The sequence below is a fragment of the Cydia pomonella genome, chromosome 6 (assembly GCF_033807575.1).
Source record: "Cydia pomonella isolate Wapato2018A chromosome 6, ilCydPomo1, whole genome shotgun sequence".
Classification (NCBI taxonomy): domain Eukaryota; kingdom Metazoa; phylum Arthropoda; class Insecta; order Lepidoptera; family Tortricidae; genus Cydia; species Cydia pomonella.
The window spans coordinates 5,308,112-5,326,677 of record NC_084708.1 but is presented as its reverse complement, the minus strand read 5'-3'; the positions used below and the strand labels follow the sequence as shown (position 1 = coordinate 5,326,677).

Below are 18,566 nucleotides of genomic sequence, written 5' to 3'. Positions count from 1 at the left end.
TTCCACCTCATATGCTTGCGTAAGATCATGAACATCAGATGGTCTGATCGAGTACGGAATACCGAAGTTCTGCGACGAGCCAAGGTCGGTGGAATAGAGGCTTACATAATGCGTCGACAGCTTCGGTGGTGCGGTCACGTATCGCGTATGCCGGAGGAGAGAGTGGCGAAGCGCATCTTTTATTCTGAACTAGAGGAGGGTAAGCGGAAAGTTGGCGGACAACTCCTCCGATACAAAGATGTTCAGAAACGACACATGAAAAGATGCAACATTGACGCCTCTCGGTGGGAAGGTTTGGCAGCACATCGTCCTGAATGGCGAAGGCTGGTGCAGGGCAATGTGCGCGATTTCGAGGAGCAACGTAAAGCTGACCTCGACGCTAAACGCGACGAGCTGAAAACGCGCCAGCCTGCGTCCATTCACTACCACTACCTAGCTGGTGTCCTCACGTGCCCTCAATGTGCGCGGGGGTTCACCTCAAAGATCGGCTATATCAGCCATCTTCGGGCGCATGAGCGCCGAGCTAACTAGGAGTCGAAGTGGTCGCCATGGTCGAAATCGGCCGGAAAGATCATCAATTAGAGTGACAGAGAAAAATGTCCGCAATTGTCGAACTTCGATTTTCGCGATTGTAGCCCAGGGGCAGTCCAACGTTGTCGGAGTTCGGCGTTCGGAGCCACCGCCGAGCTTACCCGCTCCGTCCGTCCGCTAGCTGTATGTTATATGACGTCACATCAAATTGAACACAGCGCCCTCTGCGCGTCATTTAATTCCGGGTGCCGTCGGCGCCTTCATTCTAAAAAAGTCGTACATAGCCCGACGTACGTACGTACTTACTTACGTGGCGCGCCCAATGAATCAAATAAAAAATAAGTTCAAAAACTAAAACCAGACTACTGAAAATCGCGCTCTAAAACATATGAAACAAGAAAAAAATCTTATCTGAACTAATCATTTACTTTTACCTTAAAGCTTATGACCGTAGCATACCACGGCTGCCCTTTAAATATTTTTGTGAATATTGAATATACACCGTGGGAATGAGTAACCTGACAGATTTTAAAGGTGTATTCTTGACCGCATTTAGGGACTAAAATATCATACCAAGTTTTCTAAATTCAGTCTTGTTATACAGATAATGGCAATTGTGGGGATGAATCATGGAAGATTGTCATAAGTAACTTACATAAAGTTCGGGCTTGTAGAGTTAGAAGCTTGGCTCTACAAGAGATCTGATAACTTTTTGACAGTGCGAGGCTTATGGTTTTGATGGGATATGTTTTTGTATTAGGTAATAAAATAACTCAATAAAAAACGCCTTTATACGCTGGGACTATGTGACTTGGTTTAGACATAGGTAGATACTTACTGACAGACATTAAAGTTTTAAAGGAAACTCGCAAATAAAAATAAATGACATGTCGTATGCACAAAACATACCCACACTTTTTTTTGCCAAATTTAACCAAAAGTCATCCAACATTTTTTTCTCCTTATGACCTCAGGAATGTTAGATCTGTCTAGTTACTTGTTCCCACATTGTATACAAAATTTAGTAGGTAAAATATGTTTTGTTGTATTTCTTTATCTAAAACTGGTGGGCCAAGTACGGCCCGCGGGCCAGCTCCGGCCCGCGAAAGGATTTTATCCCGCCCGCCGACAGTCTATGATATTTAGTATATGGCATTGGCCCAGGATAATCGCAAATCAAAATTCAGTTTTACTGCAATTCTGGCTCTCCTCTTAAATTTCGTAAAAAAATCCCCCTATGAAGAAAGATTGCCCACCACTGATCTAAAAGATGATAAATATAAAGCATTTTCTGTGTGATTATTTCAGATGATTTTTATTTCATAATTTTTTACGCTGATTTTTAGAGCCCGATTTTTAGTAGTCGAGTTTTAGTTTTTGAACTTATTTTTTGTATTTTACAATTTTTACGGAACTTATTCTTATCTATTAACTAATGTCGATTATAAACGGGGCGGCAAATTTCCGATGGGCCCCGGGCGGCAAGAGCACACGCTACGCCGCTGCTAAGACGGGCCGTACTCATTTGCCACTACACTACAGTAAAGATAATGTTATCCTACTTACATACTCATTTGCCACTACTACTCTATTGATATGATATGATATAGTGAATATACTTTCGTTTTTTTTGATATGACGCACCGTGATACTTGAAAATATTTTTAAATGTATACGTAGTTGACAATTATGGCTAGTCAAGTAATTTTTTTGTTAGTTGTCTCCGCGAGAAATCGAAGTTTAAGGACATGAAGATCTGTAAAAATATAACCCATTCTATTGTCCTCAATTCTGAATTTATTTGGTTTCACTTGCATGCTCGGTTTTGCTAAAAAAAAGTTTAAAAAAATTACCTTGATTTTTTGACATTATTGTGAATAAATCTGAAACAAAAGAAGATCGAAGGCTGATATTAAGCAAATAGTGTTCTTAGGTCAAGCCACTACTCCACCTAAAAGTATAACCAAATCCCTCGTGGGTGCCACTCTTATTAGCTTAGCCTGCAAGAACCTTTGGAGGGAACACTAGAGATATAATGCCTATAAAACATGACTATGAATAACTTTTTAATGATGGATAGTATCAAATGTGCAACAGACATTTGACTAGACAAAACTTTTCGGCCTAGATATCCATATTAAATTCTCTCGCTTCAGTAGAGTGGCTTGATAGAATATGAATACGGGGGTCGAATTGACTTTCAGATCTGAAATAGATTGTTTACGCCGCGGGCAGGCACTCTGCCAACGGTCACCTGAGGCGCGGTTTAATATTTTGGCACATAATTAAATTTTTATCCACCGAAACTGGTGTTTATGAGTCACATTGGCTTGGCAAGAAAGACGTTGGTTAATTTTAGTAAAATGGTATGCTGATTAACAATGTGCGAGGTAATATGGAAAAGAAACTAGCCAAGACTTTGTGACTAGACGATTAGGGTTTTAACCAGTAAATAGTTATTTGTTTCACAAGGGGGCAAAGTTGTTGTCTAACCGCTCGTGCTAATATTGATACACGTTTCAAGGCACGAGGGTTAAATAAACTTTGCCTCCGAGTGAAACACAAATTTTCACCACACCAACGCGAGGATAATACTAACTATGAAATACCAAAAAACTCAAATCAAATCCAAATTAACGTAATAAAAAAATTATCATTCAAAATTATCGTTTAAAAGTGAATTCCACCAACAAACAAGGAAACAACTCAAAATTTTAATTTGATTACTTTGCCCCACATGTGGATAAAACGATACTTTCTCATTCGTTTTTGAACAATCAAGAGGGCCTTTACCAGTTGTTGTGGTGAAAATTTATTTATGAAGTAATAAAAATTTTACGTTATCAGCAATAACAAGTAAAAATCAATGCTTTTGCATATCATAGATCAGGGCTCGCCAATGTTAAGTTCAACCATTCGATAAAGTTAACGACCCGCGACAATAGTCGATTGTGATGTTATCGCCGTCCAGTTACTTTATTACTAGCTATCGATGCGATATCATCACGAATGCCCGTGCATCGTTAATAATTAATTAATATTATTGTTTCGTTATTGGTGCCAAGAATTTTGGTGGTCAACATTGTTGTTGAATAGTTTTCTGTATAATCTAATACATTGTTGACAAAAATGAATTTTCATTGCTTAAGACTGTAAAGACTGAACTTATTTTGATTGTTTTAATTCTCATCGCCTTTCCAAATACGGCATAAGTCTCATACCTAGTTTTATGAAAATCGAAGCCTCCATATGCTTGTATCAAATTATTGTAAAAATATTATCTAACATTAATAACCGCGCCGAATGAGGCTTTACTGAGGTACCAATTGTTAAATTAATCTAAAAGACTAAATTTACAAGTTAAATGACAACAACAGCTTTGCATAATTCCAATTCAGAGATTGTTATAATCCAATTAAAGATGTATGTCTCGGGTCATGGTTCAGCTCTCGCCAGCTCTGCTAGATAACCCCCAACACTCGGTGAGGAGGTCAACTTGTATACGATACTCTGACGGCAGCCATTTTTATGAAATCGCTATCAACATAATCTCCGTGTATGTTTACATTGGCACGCTCGAGGGAGATAACATTAATGGTGTTTTGGTGCGTCGCATCGTTATGTACCTCCAGACTCGATGGGGACTCCATGTTATGATGCCGCGATGGTGTATCATTCATTTTTATTAGGAGCGTCTCAGACGATGGGATAGAACTGGATACTTAGAAGCTTTTTATAATTTACGTTCATTATTGACTTTGATTGGATTCTTGACAAATAGAGCATTAATTTCTTGAAAATGTAGCCGGTATTGCTTCTTAGGAATTGTTGATATGTGTAGTGGTACATTATTTGATCGATTTAGTATGCTCAACAGTCAACAGGCATTGCTAACGTTTTTTTGTGTAAGCTATTGCCAGTCGGGCATAGAACTTGATTACTACCTAAGATATGTGCCTACATAAGATATTTAAGATATTTACTTAACACATCTCTAAGTAATAATAATATTTTACTTACTTTTTCTTTATACAATAATACTGTAGTTTGCATTAATATTTTCAATGAATCGTATTTTACAGTTGTTGTTGTGCTTGTTTTTGCTTGTATGTAAATTCCATGTTGATGTGTAGAAGTGCCTTTGTGGCCTATTTGCTGAATAAATGTTGAAGTTGAAGAATTTAATCCTAGAGCACTCACAAAAAAAGTAAATAACGATAATTAGCATTTTCTTACCCAGACATACGAGGGTGGTTTGATAAGTCTTATTTCTCTACATAATCTCCTTTCAACTCCATACACTGCATCCAACGATGTTCCAGTTTTTTCAACCCCTCCAAAAATATTTTTTGTCAAACTCTGAAAAATATGCTTCAGTTTCAGCTATGACTTCCTCATTTGATGAAAATCTTTTCCCACCGAGCCATTTCTTCATGTTTGGGAATTAAAAAAATCACATGGGGCCAAATCTGGAGAATAAGGTGGGTGGGGCAGTATTTCGTAAGGCCATTCTAGTAATTTGGCTGTTGCGACTGCTGACGAGTGTGCAGGGGCATTGTCGTGGTGAAAAAGGATTTTCTTCTTTGCCAGATGTGGCCGTTTTTTCACAACTTCTGCGTTAAATTTTTCCAACAAAGTAGCATAATAAGGGCCATTTATTGTTTTACCTTTCTCTAAATAATCTATATAAATAACTGTCCCAAAAAACAGTGGCCATTACCTTTCCTGCCGAATTAACGGTTTTCGCTTTCTTCGGGGCCCATTCGTTAGCAGAAGTCCACTGTTTTGACTGATTTTTCGTCTCTGGCGTATAATGGTGGATCCACGTTTCATCTACCGTCACAAATCGACGTAAAAATTCATTAGGATTACGCTTGAATTTGGCTAAGCATTGCTCGGAAGTTGTTTCACGAAGTCGTTTTTGATCGGCTGTTAGCAAACGCGGCACCCATCTTGCGGAAAGCTTTTTCATATTCAAAATATTATGCAAGATATAAAAAAATCGTTCAGATGAAATGTGTACAGTCTCAGCTATCTGACCAATCTTCACTCGACGGTCATCCAAAACAATATCGTGAACTTTATTCACGACATCATCAGTGGTCACTTCAATCGGCCTTCCAGAGCGTTCTGCGTCATTGGTAGTGGTACGTCCAGAACGAAATTCTGTAAACCACTTATGTACCATTCCATGAGAAGGAGCAGATTCCCCATAATATTTTTTTAAACAGTTTTCAGTCTCTTTAGTAGTTTTTCCACGTAAAAAGTAAATAAGTAGATAGATAGATAGTTTAGTTTAGTTTATTTATCTCTCAATACAATGTTCAAAGTTAGTGTAAGAGGATACATAAGCAATTACTTATCGTATAGTGATCGTCGGATACAATGTGAAATTTAATATTATTACAATACAATATAATATATGTTATAGTTATAGAGGTAGTTATATACAATGGTATATATATCTATCATATAATATTTGCCATATCAAAATGTCAAAAATAATTCATAGGAATAAAGAAAAAAAACTGAAATTGTACCATGATACTACAGAGATAGAATACTCTTTATTGGCACACCTCAGTAAAAATATACAAGAAAAATAAACAATTGATTAATTTTAGAGGCAGACTACAGGCGGTCTTATCGCTAAAAAGCGATCTCTTCCAGACAACCTTTGGGTAGGGTAAGTAATGTTTAATTAACACACGAAATTCGTTTTTTTCCATTTTCCAACAGTTTTCCGATCGTATTTTGCCTCAACAACTTTTTTATTGCCCCGCCTTTTAAAAAAAACTGCCAGCTACCAAGGAGTTCAGAATTGTAATTAAAAAGTTTATATGTTAAAATGATTTTTGTTTTACATAAAGTCACTGACTTCTCAAACCGCCCTCGTATATTTGACGCTTCTCCGCTCTGAATACACGCGTTTCTTATCACTCACTACGAAACGAAACTATCATTGTCACGCAGAGGTTAAACTGAACATTTGTGTTTGTTGTATTTACTTATCCAATATTAATCGGCTACTAAGTTAGACGGATGTGCTGACTAATGGGACCTAAAGGTCAAGTTAGTTGACGTCAAGTAGTTGCTTTGCGACATCACGATATCTATGCGCTTAAGATGCATACGCACGCTCATCGATTTACGTTATTAACGTCTATAATGCTTTTTATATTAATTTAGTAGTAGGTATGACGTTAGTACAGCTGTATGTAAATTGCACCCTACACCTAGAAGATAAATATATGGCGTCGCCGCGTTTGTTAAGCGAAGGTATGAATGTTAGTTGCGACTCTTCAAGTCAAGAGTGGGAAACATGAACGTAGATGGCGCTAAGAGGATAGGTAGACTGGTAGGAAAAGACGAAGGGAACAAGACGGAAGTGGGGAGAATACGAAAGGAGAGATATAATAAATTTGTTATAAATTTATAATTAATATTTTGTCAACACGCTTGCCTAGTTTATATACTCACCACCACACTATCACAGAATTACGATAACCCGCACGATCACGAGTTGTTTCCTCTTTATCGCCTCTAATTGTCCAAACAAACTTACGTAATCTGTTGTCACTCATATTCATATTCAGACTCTTGGCAAATCTCTTTGCAACTTATTTCCTAATAAATTTTATATCTTTTGCAAGTTCATCGATCATTCTTACCATTGACGGCCGTGTTTGTTCACCGCTGCGTCCTAAATTGTTCTTGTTTGCTCGCCCTATAGTTGCTAACGAATTTGTTTACAACCTTAAACATATGCAGCGCTTGCGTAATGTACGATAACTGACTGTGCCCTATTTTTAGTATCACGGTCTATTATATCACAATGTCTTTTGGCAACCACACTGCCAGTTGAAGTGTCGTTAACGTTTTCTTTAAATGTTCCGTTGAATATTCCATCTACTGATTGAATCAATCCCTAATTCTTTTAATAAAATCATGTGTGAAAATTATGCATTAAATTCTATTATGTCTTCGGTTTGTTGACCAGACATATTTGCGGCTTCCTCTTACTCGAGCGCTGGAGTGTTTACGCCTTACGCAACATGTGTCGTCAACTAGAGATTTATATACTCGCCACGTGCACTGGAAATGTTGAAACCCCGCTTATTCGACCCGAATTTTTCGCGAAATGTTCCAACGCTTTTATTGCTTGATAAATTAGCGACCTAATAAACTTAAATGCTTTTTTATGCGTAATAAAAACAACAGTGAGTTTATGTAAGTGCTCCAAAAACAGTGTGCGTAGGTGCGTGTTGCTTTTTAAAACCGGCATAGATTAAAAGTCACGCAAATTTATTACATCGAGGTACAATCAACTACGATCGTGACTCGTCTATAAGCATTCCGCATAAAATGTGGTACATAAGCTATTTAGATTAAACACAGGAAACACACATTTTACCAGCAACGGGCATGCAAAATAACACAAAAAATAATATAAAACAACAAAAAAAAACATAAAATATAAAACAGAATCTAACATACTACAACTAGATATTTACAATGTCAATATTAAGATGTTTATATAAAAACTTAAATACATAATAAAATCACGACTTACAATAAACAAAATAATCATTAATAGAGATTAATAATTAATAGAGATTAGATTCTGTTGTGTTAATGCAATGGATTAACGGTGGTAATGTTAATGACGTGTCTTAAAACTTACCGAACATGATCGCGTGGTATATTAACTTGATCGGATTAAGCATTTGAAAGGCTCTCAACCTACTTATTAATTCATCTACTACGGCTTCCTCGCCTATGCGCTTTACCTACTAACAATAATTCTACTCGATCAATAAGCCAACTGTCCTTATTTGTTCCTTAGAGATTATCTAATTTGTAGTGTAGGTTTATATTGCTTAAATTTACTGCATCTATCAAAGACAGTTTGTTATTATTATTTACAAGGCCTCCGGGCGATAATGTTCATGACAAATGATTCAACAACAATCACTAATTAAATTTATGATTTGTCATGTAATATTTATGACTTGAGTCCTTATTAAACGAGGGCTTGATTTATAGGCATTGGGTTTTCGTGTTGTTAAGGTAAATGTCAACCATTTTCCTCGTTGCTTCTGTGAAATCAATAATATATTTTCTTTTACTTTACGAGCACAATGGATCTGGACAGACCACTTTTCAAAACAGGTCTACCATTATCTTAAATGTAAAACTAAAAATCGGCATCCGATCTCATTCAGGTGTCCGGAGTTGCATCATGCCACTGATTCACAAAAAGTTTAACCTAACTGAATCGTACGATACGATGATGTCATTTTACTCTACCTGTATTTCCTTTTGAGGTTTTGATCATGCACTTCATTCTAATTAGAAATAAACCGGCCAAGAGCATGTCGGGCCATGCTCATAGTAGGGTTCCGTAGTTACTCTTCCATCACAATAAGCTAAATTGGAGCTTAAAGTATGGTAAATTGTTAACCAAGGGATGAACTGTGGGTGTACGTCTTTTTACTATGAAGGGGAAACTTTTTGCGATAACTCACAGCTAAACTGATCATATCCGCTATAGTTTTCATTTAATGTCTTTCTTAAGCTCTACTTCCAAGAATTTTTTGGACCTATGGTTCAAAAGTTAGAGGGGGGGGACACATTTTTTTTTCTTTCGGAGCAATTATCTCCGAATATATTCACTTTATCAAATGTTTGTTGAAGACCCCTATTAGTTTGGAAAGACCTTTCCAACGATATCCCACACTGTAGGGTTGAAGCAAAAAAAAATATTTTCACCCCCACTTTACGTGTAGGGGAGGTACCCTAAAAACAAAAATTTAGATTTTATTGTACGACTTTGTCGGCTTTATTGATTTATATATCCATGCCAAATTTCAGCTTTCTAGCACTAACGACCACGGAGCAAAGCCTCGGACAGACAGACAGACAGACAGACGGACATGGCGAAACTATAAGGGTTCCTAGTTGACTACGGAACCCTAAAAAGGATTTATCTTTTTTAGCGTTTCCTTATTAATCTCATTATATATATACATTTACCTTTGGAATTGAGTAACTAATTAGAATAACGCGTTCTCCTAATATATGTATTAGGAGAACGCGTTTGAGCCCTTCGTATAAGGGTGTAAAAAAAATAGTTAGTCGCCGCAGAGTCTACGTTGTTTCTGACATCATCTTTGCGTGGCATCATTACCTTTGGAATTGAGTAACTAATTAGAATAACGCGTTCTCCTAATATATGTATTAGGAGAACGCGTTTGAGCCCTTCGTATAAGGGTGTAAAAAAAATAGTTAGTCGCCGCAGAGTCTACGTTGTTTCTGACATCATCTTTGCGTGGCATCAAAACATTTATATGCGTAATTTAATTGCGCACGCGACACCTCCACGAGGTTAAAGAATATATTAGTCTTATTGAATCTTCGACAGTTATCACAGGTACATGTAATTCTACTAACTATCAAACTAAAAGGTTGGTAGCTCAGCTGTTACGATGTCAGAACTTCAAATGTAACCAAACTGGAGGAGGAAGATCGAGTTAACTTTATAAAACAAGTTATACAAGGTTGTGTCACTTGTGCAGTACCAAAATATCAAAGAAGTTGCTATGTCGTGAGAAACAGGAATGCTCACTTTGAGCTACACCGAAAAGACTAAGTACTCTTGTTAGTTGTGCTTTCCGATATAATGCCGTTTACGACATTACTTCATTCTCTGAACATGAAGTAACTGCCAGGTTTGAAGTAAGAAATGGCACTGACGTCATCGGTATGCGATGCAACCAGTCCGACGGCTTTTCTCGTTTCATAAATCTTTGCTACTAAAACAGGTCTTGAGTCAAAATCTTGTCGATTATATTTTGCGAATTATACTCATTCGTAACTCTCTTAATATTGCTTAATTGCTGGTCTTAGGAAAACGTTATTGCTGTCTTATGTTTACGATTACTTCTTGTAACATAAACAAAGTACAGTTGGCTTTATTTACTTTAAAGCAATTTTTCTGATAAAATCTTTTGCGTTTTTATGAAACCTAATGAACTGAATCGTAAACAGAACTAAAGATTTTATTTTTTTGTTAAAATCAAAAATTGTATTTCATCGTTCCATTAACCAGTTGGGTAATTATACTAATTATAAATGAAGAATTAACCTTTGTCTAATTCAAATAAAATAATCCTGACTTAGTTCCATGTCACATATCAGGGGCCCATTTCTCGAATGACATTAGACTAGTGATTAGTCCACGAACTGTAAAGTCGTATGGATTACCATTGCAACACACTAATAATATTAGACTAATACCGTACTAGAAATTAGCCAGTTGAGATATGAAGTTATTATTTATGTGTACTTTTGCTGCCAACATTCAGATAAGAATGAGACATATCATGTGTAGTTACGCCTGTATTTACTTTTCACATCGATGTGTTTGCTTCAATCGATCAACAATACATAGACCTCTATAATCAAATCCAGTACTGCGCGGTTCGATCTGGCTATTTTGTAAACAACACTTTTTTGCCGACCGCCATAAAATTCCGTTTAATGTTCCCCTGCGTTACGTCACCTACCACTTCTTTTTTATTTTCGCACCATAGCGCGACACCCATCACTCTTGCTCATGCCCGTCTCGTATCGAGCGATCTCGCTCGCACGCTGCTGGCGACAAGCCGTCTGGTGGTTTCGGGCGGCGGTTGCCGCGTCGCAAACAGAACCCTAGGTCACGGTCTTTGAACACATTTTCCCCCACTACCAGAGTAATAATCGCTTTTCGCACTGCTACTCCCTAGTTGAGGACGCTTGGCCGTGAAGCACCACGTGTCACGTCTACTTCTCATAAATACTTACCGTGGCCTTGTACAGTATTTTGTTGTTGATCCGATTCCAAAGTCCGAAAGGAGTATATACTTACTTCTAAAGTTTTATATGTATATGTATAGGTTTATAGCGAAAACTCCATTGTATTTACTTCCATCACGATGTCTTGGACAAGTGTTGATAGGATTGGTAGGGTGTTTTTATTTTTTCAAAATTTGTTTGTTTCGAAAGAGTTAGCTGCCCACAATGTGGGTTGACCGCGGAACAGGCTGAGAAGGTCAATGTGAACTTAATACAGGCACTGACGTTGCTTTTCACAAAAACTAGGAGACCGTGAAAAATACGGAGAACAATGGCGATTGTGCCTTACGCACGGCTAATAATACATAAATCTCGACTATAGGCCGGCGGCCGCTGACCGTGCCAAGTAATACATTAACATCTCATTGCAGATACCATCGCCAAGCCAACACGGACAAACTGACAGACAGACGGGCACCCAAAATTCACTAACGCGGAATGACAAGTCTCAAACGACGTGACTGATGCTATCTGCGCTTTCACGGAGTCCGACTCAAATGGCAATCACGAAATTGAACAGGTCACAGACTACAGTTAAGCTGGCTATCTATCAAACACCGGATTCTAATCACCATTCATGTGTTGGATTTGATTGAGTTATTGAAAAGGAAATTCGAAATTGAACAGCCTGTTTATTATCTACGAACATTTTCAGTTACATTGTTTGCCATAATTGCTTGCAAAGTACCCTACTAATATTTTTTTCAACACCTGTATTAACGTTAACGCCAAGCGGAAAATTGTAACTCAAGTTTTATTTTGCACACCTTTACATAGGTAATACACACACATACATAGGTATGATCTTACAAAATGTATGATGCAAAGTTTTGAAAATATATCTATAGTTTGTGTTAAATTATTTCTAGATATTGAAGAACACCGCGTCGACTTCAAATGCTCTTCGCGGTGGTCTTGTTTGTTTTGATCCTTGTTACCAATTTTTACGGTTTCCTTAAATAAAGATTGACTCACACGGATAGTTTTATGTCCGCCTATTTTTACGGCCATTTTATTACCACAGGTGTCTATCACTTCATTTGATTGATACGCTACTTTTCATGTCTTTTTTATAGCTCCTATGCCCTTTGCGTCGCAAGGTTACAAGAGCAAGCAAGGATACAAACAAAATTCTGCTGAATTTCTCGTTCATACTTCATTAACGTTATTTTCGAGTTCATTTATCTCAATACTTCACCGCCGAAGTCTTTTATAGGCACGTGGCAACTTACCCATTCTCGGAACGAGCTTGAGTGTCACTGATAGCCATATTGAGTGACGGATGTCTTCCTGCCAGTTTTTCCTTTCTGCTTGGCTTTTCTTTTGTATAATAGTAGGAGCCAATTTGAACTCTATGTACTGTGCGTAAATTTACCGTTGTTCTTGGCTAGTAAATATTTCTTGGTAATGCTGTTCCCGGCGATGATCGATTTGGCTGCGAGCTACAAGAGTGCGTAGGCGTCACGTCACCTGAGAGCCAAGAGCGATCATCGACCATTTTGTTAACTCTTAACCATGAAATGGATACCGTAATCCACTAAAACGTTCAATTAGTGTAAAATTTGTTATGAATATATTTGTCGTGAAACCATGAATAATGATTAATGTCAACAACTGCGGATAATTTTAGTCCTTCAAAATATAGTGACTATTAGTAGTAGTAATTACCAGATAAGTCTTACAAAATATGTATGTCCGAAACTAAATAAAACACTTGATCAGGTCATTTTGATGACAAGTAAAGTTTATTGTCAGGCAATCTACTATATTTAATCAGAAACCAAGGGTACCGCGAACATAGCTTTGAACACCACACAAAAAGTTTACTTCAATGTTCCGCAGCCGTCGCAAAAAACCATGACATCATGCTTTTAATTTGGCCGCAGCGTACCAAGCCCGTATTTGGAACCAGTTCCGAGCTGCAGGCTATCAAATCGCGATCGAACTATCCACGAAAAAACTACAGTTAACTCTACACTTAGGTATTTTTGACCTCAATAACTATGAAAGCCTGTCCAAAGTGACAAAGATATCTAATCCTCACTAAATGAAACGATTCGCGTAGTTGTCCTACAAAATGTATAATTACGACTATTTTAATAGAGAACAAGAGTACTATTAATCTCAATATAGAGCGGAAATTGATGTCATAGTCATAGCACAGCTATGTGATCAGGGATCAATTTTCGTTAATGTCTCGAAACAATAGACGATTTACGCTCCTAGTAATTTGTATAACGATAATTTGCTTGAATACGAAATATAATATGTTAATTGCGCAGTTCAATAACGTTTGCAAATTTCCATGTCACGTTTTTAATGAATTTGCAAAGTTACCGATACATTAACGTTATAACTTATTGATTGTGCAGAAATGAGTCCTCTATATATGTTTAGTTGAAATAAGTATTTAGCTTGGAGGACCAGATAAATACGTGGTATTCATAAATGTGTCAATGAAAGTTTAATTTTCCATGCGGGATGCTTCGTTTAATAAAGAGCTGTAGATATATAAGTACCTATGCCATTCTTTTCGTCAGTGCCATCGCACCATTATTTCGCCTCACGCACTCTTCGCAATTTCATCTCGCGACTTTTTGCCGAAGTTTTTTGCGAGCAACTCAATAACGGTGGAACGAAACAGAATAAACAGGTCGGTTTTTGTGAGAGGCTGTAGGGTTCCTCAAATAATCAGAATGACATTGGTCTTCGAATTTAAACCATTCACATTGGTGTTTTTACATAGGCTTTAAAGCGTTATATTATACCAATATTTGTTTGGGTGGCAGCGAATTTCATTAAACGCGTACTTGTACTTATATTTAGAATGTATCTATAAGGTTTTGGCTAAATCTTTGCCAATGTTTTTCAAATGAAATGTAAACCTGTTTGTTCTTTAAGTTTAAATCCGCGACTGACGTTTTCATGAACCAAGAACCCATGGGAGCGAGGTAGGGGTAGGGATTTAATACTCGTATCCTAGATTAGATGCTTATAGTTATGCTAATCCCGTTGTTTACCGTCCTGTTGATTGTTTGCAATTATGTATACTTTATAGCAGTGGTGGGCTAAGTACGGACCGCGGGCGAGCTCCGGCCCGCGAAGGGATTTTATCCCGCCCCCCGTCGGTCATACATATGATATAATTTGTATATGGCATTGGCTCACGATAATCGCTAGTCAAAATATATATTTGCTGCTATTCTGGCTCTCCTCTCAAATTTCATCATCATTGCTTTATAGTATTTTGATGACTTCACTTAAGGGTTATGTTTTTAAAAATCTATGGTAGAGCTGTTTTCACTGCCGAATAGACAAGCGTCCATTTATGCCTAGAGTAGAACGTTTCTTCGATATGATTGTCTATGATCTATCTTTTTTTTTAATTTTCTGATTTTGGTGTCCAAAAATGCGTGAGGGTCGTGGAACACTCGTTTGGAACGTAACTGCTTTTCACATCACATATTAGGATCAGGAAATCATTTATGTTCGTGTTCATGTCCACGTCCACGTACATGTCCATTTTCTTCGTGTCCGTGTCCATGTTCATGTCCAAGTTCATATTAATGTTCATGTTCTCCTGTTCGTGTCCATATTAATGTTTATGTTCTTCGTGTCCGAGTACGTCATGCTCATCCTCATCTTCATTCTCATTCTTTCTCAATCGTATGGGTTGTGACGGAAAAGTCTTACACTTTTTTTTCATTTAGCACCCCACCACATCCGCCAAGTCCGTACTGTCCAATAAGTTACTAATTGGAACTTCGTTCCAATTAGTAAAGAAAATGTATTATTATTAAATGTTGGGCGCAGTTGCTAGTAAAGATTTGGCCAAAAATCTTTCAAAAGGTCCATTATGTGATGCTACCTTTACATACAGTTAAAAAATCATTACGATCAGAATACCGCATTTTAAAGATTACCCCTTCAGATTCGAAATTATATTCCGTATTTAAAAGACTGACAATGATTGATGGTCAGTCGTTTTTTGCTTTGAATAATTGAATCGGTATACATCTTCGATGACAGCTACAAATTGATAATTTGAAGCAAATGCATTTAGTTTTTTAACGCTTTATGTACCTTTTATGTTCAGATTATTAACAAGACTGTTTATTTGCAACTGTTAAGAAAGATCATTTTCGGTTTTTGCTAATTTACAGTAAAACTAGTACGAATATGTTATAATTCGGCTTCGGATATACCCAGTATCTTCACTTCATGTATTTGTTAAAATAGAACCGCTTCCTCCAGCTGATTGAGTTTAATAAGTTTTAATAAGCAATAATATAATTGTGACCTGTTGTTGAAGTTGGAAAGGTAACCACGGTAATTTCCTTTACGAAAAACTGCAACCGTATCCAGTTTGGCTCATTAGATTAAGTTGGAACGATAGAAATCAGCTACCATAATTGCTTAATTTGGTTAGTTCCGACTACATATAGTATATGTAGTACTTTGAAAAACTTATAGTATAAGTTTTTCAAAGTCGTAATTCATACGGGTGGCAGCATAAATATAAACTCTCGTTGAAAGTACGTAGGCAATATTAAAATACAAACATGAGCAACTTACAGTCATGGTTTTAGAGCGGACACATGGCCGTTGCACTAGCTTAGACTCCGTTTTCGCTTATTGCCCGAGTTCTCGGAGCTCATTACTATTAATTTGCATATAGAGTGGAGCATCGTGTTCCAGGACGTCCCTTTACTGCCTTTCGGGAACGTAATGGCCGCCCTGTGTATCAACCCGTATCTCGAATTAATTAAGATTTATTTTATTCTAAAGTTATCTACTTCGCCTGTCTGAAACTGAAAGCTAGGAATGTCCATTGCTCTAGGAACTTAGTTTACAAATAATTTCCTTTCTTAAGCCTCATTTTTTTTATTACGCCTTACCTCCAGCAATACTGTTTTTGATCTCTTTTATTTTTATGCTCCCAATATACTTATTGCGTGCCCGAGCCACACGCAAATGGTTGTTTTCGGTCACATGTGGCCGTGTTCATAAAATGTTATTCAGTATCGAAGGTTAACGAAGCTAACGCCCAGATAATTTCAACTCCAGTAGCAATTACTTGTTATTCGATTTTAATTGAAAGCTTTAATACATTTAGAAGATGAAAGTCATGTAATGGACGATTTAGGCGGATTTAATGTATTTATATATAATAATAAGGCTTGTAGACCTATTAATGGATCATTTAACACAATGGGCGCAAAATTGATCGCAATAAAAATCAATGAACCGTCGAATTATTGGATGTAATCAGACGCCCGTGACATTGAATACTAAACTCGTATACCTAACGTGGCCGAGAATCCATTGAATTTCAATTCGTCAGTTCGTTTAATATTCGTAGCGGTTAATTTGCGATAGCTCATCTCGCCTCTTTCGCTTCGTAGTGCGGCGCAATAACAATGCTACGGTCTAAGTCGAGCGATGATGTCAGCCTTGCTTCTCTTAATGACCACGCGAACCGCCGGCAGCATTTCACGGGTGTAAACAACACGATACTTTATGGTTGAAAATCTTTCCCACCAAACTTCATCAACTAAATTCTGTCTATCGACTTTAGGGCCCATAAAAATCACTTAGTTTACTACATGCAATAATTATAACTTTTAGTGTCTTGTACCACCGGTCGTTTAGCAATTTGGCATGCATGCACTCTCGTAACTGAGCTCGGCCCTCCAGACCTCCGTAACCAATTATTAACGTAATGGTCCTCTGCCATAAGCAATATTTGGCGAATGGGATGCATCACGAAAATGATAGAAATTACTCAAAGTCTTGCCTCCACGTTCATTTTCTTGTAAGTTTTTTTTTTGTTCTTCGCGGAGTTTTGGAACTGACTAAATTGCCTCCAAACACGCTTGGACGCTCGACTGAGTTTCAGTAGACTTGTATTGTCGAATTTCGACGCGCTTCTTATTTGTTTTTCTAAGTTTTACTTTGAACTAGAGATGATATTGACCATGAGATAGTTACGTCTCTTATTATTGTGTTCGTACTATACTACAAATGTACCTATGTATTGCTACTAAGGAAACATTTATTACTTCCTAAGTTTTATTGTTTCCTAATATCATTTCCTTTACGGTATTGTTTATGAGTTGACTGCCATTTTCTCAAAGTTGTCTATCTCAATTATTTTTTAATACGTAAAATAAAAAAAATAATCTTAATAATATTATTATACTTACTTTTAAATAAACCTGTTGTTTTGATAAAATGTCACTGAAGAAAACTAGCCGGATTCGATCTTTGATTTCCTTATAATGAAAGCACTGGGAGCCAGAAAAGTAAAAAAAATATTCCTATTATATGTTATTTAGTCTTGAATGAAACCTGCCCTAAGAAATACTCAAAGCCTAATAGGCCTTTACTTAGGCAATTTACTTAGACTGGTTCTTAAAGCTACATCAATCAGTTTCTAATAGTATTAATCCAAAAGTAATGTTACTGCAAGTCCTTAAGCCTTTTCGCATTAAACATTAAATAAAATTGCCGGTTGCAGTCCAAGACCACAGAGCCGCGTGACGGGTTTCTCACGAGGTTCCTTTGGACACATTAATTGATGTAAAACGTTCAAGTTTACCTCCACTTTTGCAACAGCTGAACCAAACCACAGCTAGGAGTAAATGCAGTACTATTAAATCTAGTAATACGTCCATATAGTCCATATACGTAAGGTGCACTGGTTCAACTTCGAAAGTTTTCGTAACTTTTAGTTACAAATTTTAACTGTATTTTATAATAAACCGAGATATTGCTACTTCATCTACTTTGCAATTGATAAATTATAACCAAAAGGTGAGAGCAAGGTCAAATATTCAATTTGATATAATGACTTGCGAGAAATTCGAATAATAAATAATAACTTCCCCTGTACGCAATAGTCATGATTGTTGCACATTTGCTTGGCAACTTGTGATCTTCTAATACTGCAATGCATATTATGTTTATGCGCACTGCAAATTATGTACCATAATTAACACGCGAAAATCTATAATAAAATCGAGTAAATTTTATTACATTGTACGATTAGTGCGGCACTAAAGATCTTGTAATAATCATCTCCTTAAGCAATTATGGTCCTTATGTAAAATCGGGTAACTTGTATTTTATTGCTTTGT

The 18,566-nt window shown here is 36.9% G+C and overlaps 1 protein-coding gene across 6 annotated transcripts in view; it reads left to right on the top strand.

Moving 5' to 3' along the window:
• Window positions 1-18,566, top strand: part of LOC133518783 (protein bunched, class 2/F/G isoform-like) — a 187,394-nt gene that overhangs the window by 117,840 nt on the left and 50,988 nt on the right. The window lies entirely within an intron of this gene.